General features: G+C 38.6%; 1 protein-coding gene across 2 annotated transcripts in view; it reads left to right on the forward strand.

The window, feature by feature from the left end:
• Nucleotides 1–1,173: 1,173 nt before the first annotated feature.
• sema5a (sema domain, seven thrombospondin repeats (type 1 and type 1-like), transmembrane domain (TM) and short cytoplasmic domain, (semaphorin) 5A) overlaps nucleotides 1,174–12,096 on the forward strand; it is a 158,142-nt gene continuing 147,219 nt past the window's right edge. The window contains exon 1 of one of the 2 annotated variants that reach the window (XM_077244513.1): nucleotides 1,174–1,245. The gene's annotated coding sequence lies outside the window, so the exon portion shown is untranslated. Of the gene's footprint in view, nucleotides 1,246–10,401; nucleotides 10,820–12,096 lie in introns of those variants that run through there. The other variant, XM_077244512.1, reaches the window with a different exon arrangement.

Below are 12,096 nucleotides of genomic sequence, written 5' to 3' on the forward strand. Positions count from 1 at the left end.
ACGATAGACCTTTTAAATCTTCGCCACGATATACTGCCCACTGCCCAGCCCCAGTAAACTGTAAAACTACTTGCACCTATTTGCACCTACAAACCTGTGCCGAGTGTTTATAATTACAGCAACACTAAAATAATATGACACTTTTGCAATATCAAGCAGCCTTACGAGCTGTTTTGTACAGCTAAAATTTACCGGAAGCGGATGACACACAATTTAAAAAGATGTATAGGCCTACAGATGCGGTTTTTAAAACATGCCACAGAGCAAAAGATGTTAGACGTGAGCGCAACTGTCAAACACATCCATTTAGGCGCATGTTTACTGTACATAGCCTTTAAAAATAGCAGAAAAGCAGCTCAGTGGAATGCAATAATGTGTTCTTTGAGAATGGCCACTTAATTTAATTTAAATAATTTATCTTCATAATAATTGTTTGTTGATGTCACCAAGAGCACAACCTATAACTTCCATCCAACTGGTGTCATTCTAGTACGTAACACCTATTTTTCACATCTAATCAATGATGGATAAAATTAAGTCTTCTACTTTTACCTTTATTGAATATGTCAGATTAGCTCAGTAAAATGGTTTGTGAACACATTTCCAGCTGACTTTAAAGCACCTGCCTTTATTTTTCAACCCATAAAAGTGTCCTTTCTGCCGACGCGTGTGATTTTACTGGGATGTCACAAACCCATATATGTGTGCTTTATCACTGCTCTTTTGCTCTCACTGCATTGCATGAAATTAAACTCAATGTGGAAACTGGCTCGCCATCTTCCAGACAATCCAATTTCTAGGAAGTAAGTAGACCATGTAAGTAATTATAACGATATTTCTGGTCTAACAAAGGGTGGTATATCATGATCTTTTTCATTTGTACATCTTGTTAAAATTTTCAAGGTCCTCATTTAAAAATAAAAATAAATTCCAATTTGACTCTTTTGCAGATGTCAATGCAGTAATCCTTTGTAACATCAAAACATCTGAAAAGAGGGTGTTTAATGCGTATTATTGTCATATATTAGAGAAATGTTAGTTTTTCAATGTACTCATGATGCGCTGTAAATATTATGACAAGCTTTGAAGATGTGAGGCCGACACAGAGAGAAGATTAGTAGTTGCAACAACCCGCCCTCTTGTCTCAAAGTTTGTGTTTGTTTTGTTTTTTTTGTGAACAACTTGGTGGCAAACTAAACTTCTTCCCACCCTGTCTGCACTTTTGTCTGACCTCTGTCGTTCACCGTGAGTAATTAAAATTAATTAACTTGTCTGGTATGTGCCTGAAACCAATTACCCCAATGTATACTTGCTTGTCAACAAACTGTTTTCATATGAGTGTTTTTGGGCCGCTTGTTAAGATCCAGTGGCCTCTTCTGTGGGAGTGAGAGATGATGGATGTTTACCTGCACCGAGGTGGGTGAAGCATGTTTTGAAGCCCAACTTAATTGCAACATTTCGATTAGCGAACACCACAACAACATGATCAAACACACTGTAATAATAATGATTAATGTGCTGGTTTAGGAAGGAGTCACTGAGGGCATCTGGAAATAAGTTCTATTGTAAGTTAAATAACAAATCTTTAGCTAATGTTTGTTTACAGTTTATAATAAGAAGCTAGATGCTAAAAAAAAACAATTTGTGTAACCCCATATGGCAAAAAATTATTTTTAAATATTTGAAATCATAATTAAAATATACAAAAAATTTAGTTGGTAAAATATTTTTACATAAATATATTTTCTACCAATACAATTTTTGCTTGTTTTTTATTTATTTTAAGAAATATATATTTAAAATAGGCCAATAAATATATATTTATTTATTTATTTATTTATTGGCCTATTTTAAATATATATTTCTTAAAATATATAAAAAAACAGGCAAAAATTGTATTGGTAGAAATTGGTGGTTTATATATATATCACTCAATGGTGGACAACATGGTTAACGACTTTGGAATGGAAACGGATATGAGTATGGAGAGTACTTCACAAAAGACTAGTTCAGGTTCAGCAGTTAGCAAAGCCATTGAACTCCAAGCTTGTGTCTGTGGCTGGAGCAAGGCGACAACGGTCAGGGCTTTGAAGATTCATCAAGGGAAAATGAAATACTTGAGGGAGAAGGGACAAGGGCCTCGCATTGATCAGTACTTCTTACGGAGTCAGTCAAGTCAGTCGAATGAAATCCAGCGACAGGAAGCAAACCACAGTTCGCAGGATATCAGCACCCCTGTCATAGAGGAGATGAGGGTTTGAACAGTTAGTAACCTGTTGATTCTTGTGAACCCGGTCAGACTAACCAGCATAAGAGAGAAAAGAACCTCAACGGGCATAGGCCTGGAGTTAGATGGCCAAGAGCTAGTGAGAAAACTGCATGGGACACGGTAAACACAGATCTATGCTTTGCATTGGAAAGATTAACTGGTACAGTTGAAAAGAAGCTGGATAAAGAGCGGAACAAAGTCAGAAGGAGGGACTCAATCTCTTACAAAGGGCCATAAAAGATAAGCTTGCAACATTACGCAGAGCTGAGCGCCTACGGAAACGCTACAAAAAGAAGGAACGTGCGAGGGCTAATTTCTATAAAGATCCATTCAAATTCATAAAGAAGTTATTCACCAGTGAGAAGAATGGCACTTTAAAAGCATCTAGGGTTGAGCTAGAGAGATATTTGGAGGAAACGCATACAGATGCAAAAAGGCATGAGCCTATGTCAATTCCGTCAGACATCCCACCTGTCAATCCACCAGAATCACTATTAAACGTCGAAGGCAAAATTTTCTTCAGCATTATTGCTCAGAGATTGTCAACCTACCTATTAAAGAATGGCTTCATTGACACTTCAGTTCAAAAAGCGGGCATTCCAGGATTCTCAGGATGCTTAGAACATATCAGTGTTATCTGGCAACGAATACAAACAGCTAAAAAGGAGAGGAAGGAGCTCCACGTGACATTCCTGGATTTGGCTAATGCATATGGTTCAGTGCCACATGAGCTTCTTTGGGCATCATTTGATTTTTTCAGGGTACCGATGTCGATAACAAATTTAGTGAAAGCCTATTTTGGAGATTTGCAATTTAGTTTCTCAACTCCAGAATTCAGCACTACATGGCAATGCTTAGATGTTGGAATAATGGCAGGATGCATCATTTCTCCACTGGCTTTTACCATGGCAATGGAAGTAATCATTAGGGCATCAAAATGGGTAGTAGGAGGAGAGCGCTTGGCTTCTGGGATGCGACTACCACCAATCAGAGCATACATGGATGACATGACAACCATGACTACAACGGTAGCCTGCACTAATCGGTTATTGGGGAAGTTAACAGATAATATTGAATGGGCACAAATGCAATTTAAGCTCTAAATCAAGGAGCATCTCAATAGTTAAAGCCAAGGTAGTAGATAAAATATTCTTCATTAATGGTGAGGCAATACCAACAGTTTCTCAGAAGCCAGTGAAGAGTCTAGGGAGATGGTACGATGGGGATCTAAAGGACACAGTTTGAGTGGGAGAAGTTAGACGACAAGCAGTGGAAGGGTTGAAGAGCATAAACAGCTGTGCTCTACCAGGCAAACTAAAACTCTGGTGCTTTCAGTTTGGTCTAAAGGTTTCTTTGACAACAGTGGATAAGCTGGAAGCGTTAATAAGTTCATACATCAGGAAATGGTTGGGAGTTCCACGCTGCCTCAGCAGAGTGGGACTTTATAGTAAAGGAGTATTGCAGCTGCCAGTCTCTGCTTTAACCGAGGAGTTTAAGTGTGCCAAGGTCAGACTGGAAATGACTTTAGCAGAGTCACGCGACAAACGTGTAAGGGAGGCAGCCCCTGTGGTAACAACTGGTAGAAAGTGGTCAGCAAAGAAATCTGTAGTAGAGGCAAAGGCTGACCTTCAAATTGGGGATATCGTGGGACAGGTACAGCATGGAAGAGGGGGTTTTGGGCTTAGTTTAGCTCCTCCTAAATGGCACAAGGCAGGCCCAGCTCAAAGGAGGAAGCTGGTAGTCAACGAGGTGCGAAAGCAGGAGGAGAGGATGAGATGTATAAAGGCCATTTCCCAGGCCAAGCAGGGAGAGTGGATGAGATGGGAGAGTGTGGAACAACGAAAAATGGGCTGGCAAGACCTTTGGTCAATGGAAGAGAGTAGGATCAGTTTCCTTATTAGGTCAACATATGATGTTCTCCCATCACCGCAGAACCTAAACCTCTGGGTAGGAGAGGATCCCTCTTGTCCTTTGTGTTCATCACCTGCCACAATAAGGCACATTTTGACAGGATGTAAGGTGGCTCTTAGCCAAGGTCGGTTTACTTGGCGCCATGACCAAGTATTGCGATGTTTGGCTTTAGCATTGGAAGGCAAGCGTAGTATGACCAATAAGTTGCCGCCTGTTCTAGCAAAACATTACACGCAGAAGACAATATTCCTCCGCCCAGGCGAGCAACCACCAAGAAAAGGTGCTAACACCAATTCTCGCCCAGGACAACTGGAAGCTGCTAGGGACTGGAAGATGCTGGCTGATCTTGATCAACGGCTTATTTTTCCACCTGAGACAGCACGCATTGTTCAACTGATAGAGTTAACAGTGCCATGGGAGGATGCGGTAGATGAGGCATATGAGAGGAAGAAATTGCGGTATGCTCATCTGGCCACTGAAGCAGAACAGCGAGGATGGAGAGTCCGGGTTTATCCAGTGGAAGTGGGTTGTCGAGGTTTTGTGGCACACTCTACAACCCGGTTCCTCAGAGACGTCGGATTCAGTGGTCAAGAGTTGCGTCCCACAGTAAAGAACTTATCTGAAGCAGCAGAAAGGAGCAGCAACTGGCTGTGGTTGAGACGGAAAGATTCTAGCTGGCTGAGTACAGGCCGCCATGCTACGGTTTCGTAGAATTCTTGAAAACTTGAAGGGTGTTGGTTTATTTGTATAGGTTGTATAGTATTTACAGTCATTACGTTCCTGTGTATATTGCGTGAATGACGTGATGTTGGGCAGAAATTGTGTTTTGCGGTAGGTGGTATGCCATACGGAACCGTTGCCACTGAAACTGCATATTAACGCACCAGTGGGGCTCGACAGCCTTAGTCAAACGGGGTTGGCGCGTATGGTTGGGTTGCGGAGAGATTGTGAGATTGTGGTTAGGTCTCAGCAGCACTGTTGGTTTATTTGTAGAGGTTGTATAGTATTTACAGTCATTACGTTCCTCTGTATATTGCGTGAATGACGGGTGGTTGGGCAGATATTGTGATTTGCGGTAGGTGGTATGCCATACGGAACCGTTGCCACTGAAACTGCATATTAACGCACCAGTGGGGCTCGACAGCCTTAGTCAAACGGGTTGGCGCGTATGGTTGGGTTGCGGAGAGATTGTGAGATTGTGGTTAGGTCTCAGCAGCAAGAGGGAAGTAGAGGTCAGTAAGCTGGGCTGAGTTGAGTGAGGGACGGAGGGGGGTGACTCTGGGACGCCAGAGTCACTGTCGAGCCCTCTTGAGGTGTCGTGGGCTAGTCGACGAAACACTGAGGACGGAAGGTGCCCACTTGAAGACCCTAGAGATGTTCCCTACTCCGCTCAATCCAGAGGGTTGTTATGGGGGGACCGCACTGTGGTTGCAGCCGTTGTGTGTGCTGACGCGCAAATACACTATTAACACCAGACAGAAGGAGATTCACGTCACCAGATGGAAAGAAGCGTAAATGGATGGAGAAGCATAGGTTACTGTAAAGCTACGTCTTAGTTGGTGCTTATCTTGGCGAAAGCCGAGTACAAATCAGCATGAAGTTTTAACATCTACTCTCGTGTAATGGAAATCAATTATATATATATATATATATATATATATATATATATAGGCCTATATAAATATATTAAAATATATATTTGACCTCCATATATTTCAAACAAAGAACATACATTTACATTTCACATTTAAAGAAAAACTTAATTTGTAGTCTAGTACATGAACATTTTAATAAAAATCAGCAATGAACATACTTAACAATATTCCAACCAGTAAATAAATTAATAAATAATGCACCCTTGTCACACATTGTTCAATAATAGTTTGATGAACATGAAAAAAAGTTGCCTAGCTATTTAGGCAGTTTTAAATTTGTGGCTGATCAGTGTATTTTAGATTGTAATTTTAAGTGGTGGATACAAAACATAGTTTTGGTCTCTAGTAGGCTATTCCATCCACATTTGGTGTAAATGCAGGCTGTAAGATTGGAAGAATTTATTTTCTTGCCCCTGAAATATGTTTTGAAATATATTTTGGTATATGAAGGTTGAAGCGAAATATATTTTCAATTTGGAAAATATATATCATAGAGCTTCACTGTGTACAACATATATTTAGGATATTTTTCAAATATATTTTGGCCAGAATTTTTTTGCAGTGCGTGACAAAATGACCTTGTAAGCACTTTCCATGAATGGTACAATTTTCTGTCATTTTTTTTTTCTAAAGCGATAGAGGCCATTTTTGGTTCCACATATTAGATATGTGGTTCTTGATGTTGTTATTATTATAAAATGCATTTTATCCATTTTTTGGCAAGCTTAACAATTAAATTCTCTTACCCAAGTTCTAGTAAAAAAAAATGCATTCATTTATGCTATAAGAGTTCCCAAACGAACAATGAGTAACAGATTATTTTAAGGCTAAATTTTCAACATCATCTTTTTTATTGTCATATGTTTTGTCATCCTTCAAATTTCATATGTTTCTAACTAAATGACTTGGACAATTTAAGCACTTTGTGCCAAGTCTGGTAAAAGGGTTGCAAAAAATGTCAAATCTCAAATAAAACACAAAATACTTGTGTTATATCCTATTTGTGGAAAGTTCCATACAGAATATACAAATCTGAGTTGTTATTATCTTAAATTGCTTAGTGCACAAGCAGATGACCTGTAATTCCTATAATGGCAAGCTTTAGTCTATTTGGGTTTGAGGTGAAAAGGTTGTGACTGTGGGCTGTGGCATTTTAACCTCCGCTGAAAGGCCTCAGTGTATAATGGAGGGCAGGGAAGTTCCCCTGAAACATGAGATCTCCACATCTCCCTGCTCTCCTCGTGAGGAAAAAAAAGCATCTGACGTGAGGTAAATTTCACTTAATGTAATATATTGGTTCTGTCTTCTGCAGTGTTCCTTTATGGAACCCGTTGAGCATTTGTTTTATGGGCCTCACGTTGAGCTAAAATAATGTAATTTAATCACTGTTAATATCCCTGGAAATCCGAGCTTCAGCTTTATTTCAGTGTGAACTCATTTTTAATACTTGTATAGCCACTTAAAAAGCTCATCTTCATTTTGTGCCCCTAAATTGGTTTTTAAAGCTGAAGGTGAACTTGACTCGATATCGCTCAGATTACTGACTTCCCCCGTCATACTCTTAGAATAAGAAGGTTCTAATGCTATCCATCTTGTCTGCAACTGGCTAAACTTAAAAAAATAAAAGTGCTGACATACAGATCCCCAAGTACATTTCATTACATCTCTTCATCCATTTTTATTCTCTGAGCATCATTCTACAAAACCCACTTTAGAAACCTCCTTCTTCATACAGGGGTCAATAGTTCCAACACAGCCGGCCCGAGCGAGGGAAATCACCTGACCCACCGAGGGACTTTTCACTGCGCCCCAGCGAGCTGCGTGCTGGTACACAGAGGTGAATAATGCCTGATGGACTTAAGGGGCAGCTTGACATCCTCCTTCATGGTACCCTGAGTGGCCCCAGGGACCCCTGTCAGTTATGATGGAATCACTGCTGAGGTAGTTGTTTAGCTCAATGCTTCCCCTTTGTTTTAATGCTCCCAGTGGGGGCCAAACTTGGCAAATGGTTGTTTGGTGATGGATGGAGGTTGTGTTGCACAAGGCTGGTTGACATGGTCCTGTTGGAAAAGTGGTGACCGGTTTGGGCAATGAGGCGTTATGCTGCATGTCTGGACAAATACAATGTAACTTTTTTTTTTTAAGTATTGGAGTACGTTTTGCAAGAAAATACAACACAATGTCATGGCAACTCTTAACTATTTTACATTTTGGTGAACTGGTGGCTAATTTGTGTGAATTAGGATTATCTCATTTGTACATTTTTGTACAATCTGTTTACGCCACACTGATTGCTATGTTTAGGGGTGGACCTTCATGCTAACTTTTTTTTGTATTAATCATACGTTTTTGTACGATTCACATTGTATGAATGAATACGAAATTGCCACTTTGTAACATACACTGTTATAATATAGAATATAAGGTTATATATAGAAGCTTAAAGGGTTCTGTCATGTGCTTCATATATAGAACCTTTTGGGGTTCCCATCATGGGATCAGTTTGGATTTAGTTCTCTGAATCTTTACTTATTTTGATTACATTTTATAAATTAAACAGCTCGTAAACATGCGTTATCAATAGAAAATACTGAAATAACCTGTTAAACATAAAAGTATTAAAGGGTTAGTTCACCCAAAAATGAAAATTCTGTCAGTAATTACTCACCCTCATGTTGTCCCAACCCCGTAAGACTTTTGTTGATCTTCGGGACACAAATTAAGTTATTTTTGATGAAATCTGACGCAGATTGGTCTCGATGTAGTGTAGATGGGTCTCTATATAGAACTTGTTGGGGGTTCTATATAGAAAACATTGTTTTCCCATGAGATCGGGTTGGAAAATACTTTTTTCTACTTCAAAACTTCACGTTTAATTCAATGTGTTACTTTCCTTTTCTTTGTAATTGTTTATGAAATTTACTAGCAATTTCTGAGTGAATACTGTTTCTACTACAAACTTGTGTAGTCGATAATCTCGCCGCCCTGCCAAAACATGTTCAAAAACCCACATTAGAGCCAGGTGAAGGGGTCTTAATATTAGCAGACCGTTGCCTGGCAACTTAATCATTAGACTGTCTTCAAAGCTTTCATCAGGAGTCTGGAATTATGTATTGTTAAACACAGTTGTCAAGCGATACAGGATGCTTTTTGATTTGTGAGTCCTCAGAAGTCTCTATATCCTTTTTATGGACGCAATAATAGCAGATGATCGCACTTGCCTTCAGGCTGGCAAATATTTGATTGCTTTTTGGCAATGTTTTCTGGCTAATGAACACAGCAAATAAGATTGTCTCAGGATTAAGGTTTTGGTCCACATCTAAACTTGATAACGGCTTTAATCTCCTTGTGTTCCAAGAACACTGTGCATTATCCAAATGTAAATGTTATTGCCACTCATTTTGAACTTCTCACAGACACAGTATGTCATTCATGGAATTTAATACTCTGCTTTTCATGTAGGCAATTGCATATAATATTTGCACAGTCGTTCATTCTTTTTTTCCCTCCTTTTCTGGCTGCATAGCAACTCTCTATCACAAGTAGGGCATTATATCCAAGTCATTATACTTTCCGATACTAAAAAACAGGCTTTTCCCCAAAAAAGCATTGCACCCTAGTGAGTTGCCCTACAACTGAATCTTTTAATCTGAACAGCTGTAAATAACTCTTGATTTCCTTTTTCACTGTGCTGAAATTCATTGGAATATTTTAATGTGGTATATTAATAAAACATCCATTGTAGACTTATGAAAGTGAAAAATGATGGATGATAGGTCTAATGATGGATCACGTAAAAAAGATAGCATGTCTAATGTAGTAGGCTACGTCTAGTTTACATGCATATGCTAACATACTTTTTCAGCGATCGTAAAATAAGTATTACTCAAAACAAGTAGGCATGTGATTTCGGATGTGTTTTTATAGTGTTTTCTTCCTTGTTGTGACGAGTATCCGAGTGAAATGTTTTCTTGAACAAGTAAAAAAAAAATGGATGTAGGCTATAGGCCTATGCTTATTATTTTGTATGTTCCGGTTCTGTGCAAAAAAAAAAAAAAAAAAAAAAATACAGGTAAAAAAAGTTATTTGATATTGCAGGTCCCAACAAGAGAGAGGGAAGATAGCCTATAGGCTATGAATTAAAGATTATTAGGGCGGGTTTAAAAAATGAAACGCATGGATAGCCTAAATCATTTATTAGGCTACATAGCCTATATTGCAATATTCCATAAAAACACAAGAATAGTCAATTTTTATGCCATGATTATACTTTAGGATAGTTTGCATATAGGCTGGCTGTTTTATTTAGCCTATTTGGTGAGGAATCGTGTAATAGGAGTCGGCTACTGTTACAGTCAACGGTCATTATAACGGGGAAAAAACGAACAATCGTTTATGAAATTACACTATTTTATGGGCACTGATGTAAAGTGTGACCTCTGGTGGTATCAGAATAAGAATTTTGCAACAAAAAAATTTGTTTTTATTTTAAAAACGTCCATTCCACTCTCAGTAAATTCAAATGTTATTCGGCAAGAGAACTGTTGCGCAAACTAGAACACCCCCATCATAATCAATGAAGCTGTCCACGCGCTCCTTGCAGTGCAGACAGGCTCGTTGGTTCAGTGGGGCGCTCTGGTCTTGTTCGCGTCGCGTCGCCTCGCTCGCAGTGTAGACACGTCTCATTCTGTCGCTCTCTGACCGGAGCGCTTCACACAAACTGCCCAGTGAGTTTAGACTCGCGGCTCTGCTACACGTCTTTTCCCGCTCCGCTCTCTGTCGTCTGAGAAAGTAGTGGAAGTCATTTGTTCTTATTGCGTTCGTTTGAGGATCAGTTCATATAGAAAGCTGCGCTCATAAGGACTATTCCCCCGTTGCGGACTGTAGAGATATTGGGATTAACACGTCACATTTCACAGAACTCCCTGACTCTTTGCTTCTTCTCACCTACATGATAAGGAGGAATATTGTGACACTTCTTTTGGTAAGTAGCTTAACCCATTTGTTTTTCTCCATACGCGACTCAGGTGTTCAAATAATCAATGAAGAGATATGTAATGCTTATTTGCTGTAGCCTACAAATACTCTCTCTGTCGTTCTCTTGTAATGAACAAGAACAAGTGTTTCTTAAGAATGAATTCAGATCAATAGCTATATTTCGCATTCAAAACATTATTTAGCCTATATGTATTTTTCTCTCACACACATTAACAAGGCTATTCTTTCATGTGCGTGTATTGTGGAACTTTTGCTGATGAAATCATATTTACCGCGTGGTGGTGCTGCCTCAGAGTAGTTTTAGTCTCACGTCTTAATTCGTATCCTGCATAAACTGTATGAATATTATTGTTAGCAGTAGGCTATATAGAAAATGGCTTTGTCTACACCTTATTAGCCTTTTCTTCAGTGTCTGTTTTTTTTTTTTTACTTAATTGGGTCTTAATTACTTTTTACTCTATTTTATGTGTAATGTGTTTTTTTTCTGTCAGTATTATTTTGCTCAAATGAGAGGACCTAACTTCTCTACAATAAATATACTTCACTTAACACATTATTATAGCTATTAAATTAAATAAACGTTTTATATGAGCTTAAAGAAGCATATTTTCAGTGCACAAACGACCAGCATAGAAATAATCTGAAACAAGCTGTAGATGGTAACTCAGGCTACCATATGTGATCTCATGTAGGCTGTGTATTATAGCAAAGCTGTTTGCAATTTTGCAATAAAGCATATTTTTTCTAATTCAATATATGCCATAATCATGTAGAAGTATACAGCACAATTAACTTTGGTAATTTATATTCTTTATAGTTTAAGAGAAGAAGCCGATTTTCACTTACTGGTGGATTTTTTGTTATTATTGAGACTGTGGTGATGATTTACGACAAATGAAGACATTTTCAGAATGATAAAGACTCTTGTGGCTTTTTTTATTTTTATTAATGACTGGCAAAGATTAATGACTGCTACGTTTGATTGTCTCCTTATATTTAAAGGACAATCAATCATGAAGTGTCTGTGCAGTTTACCTGATGTCCCACTCTATTTTAACAGCCACCATGACTGTTCAAGTTCATTCATTTTACCAATAGTTATATATACTACATAAACCTCTCTATATTTGATTTTCCAGCATTGTGACCTTTGTAGCGTGTCCAAACTGTCGCCATGCTGCTATTATCATCAAACATCTCATTTCAATTCAATAGAGAATGTGTCAGGTCATTAGGCATAATAGTATCAACTTTGGACATTCC

Source organism: Siphateles boraxobius, unplaced genomic scaffold (genome assembly GCF_051911475.1).
Source record: "Siphateles boraxobius isolate OS27281-9 unplaced genomic scaffold, OSU_SipBor_1 26, whole genome shotgun sequence".
NCBI lineage: Eukaryota > Metazoa > Chordata > Actinopteri > Cypriniformes > Leuciscidae > Siphateles > Siphateles boraxobius.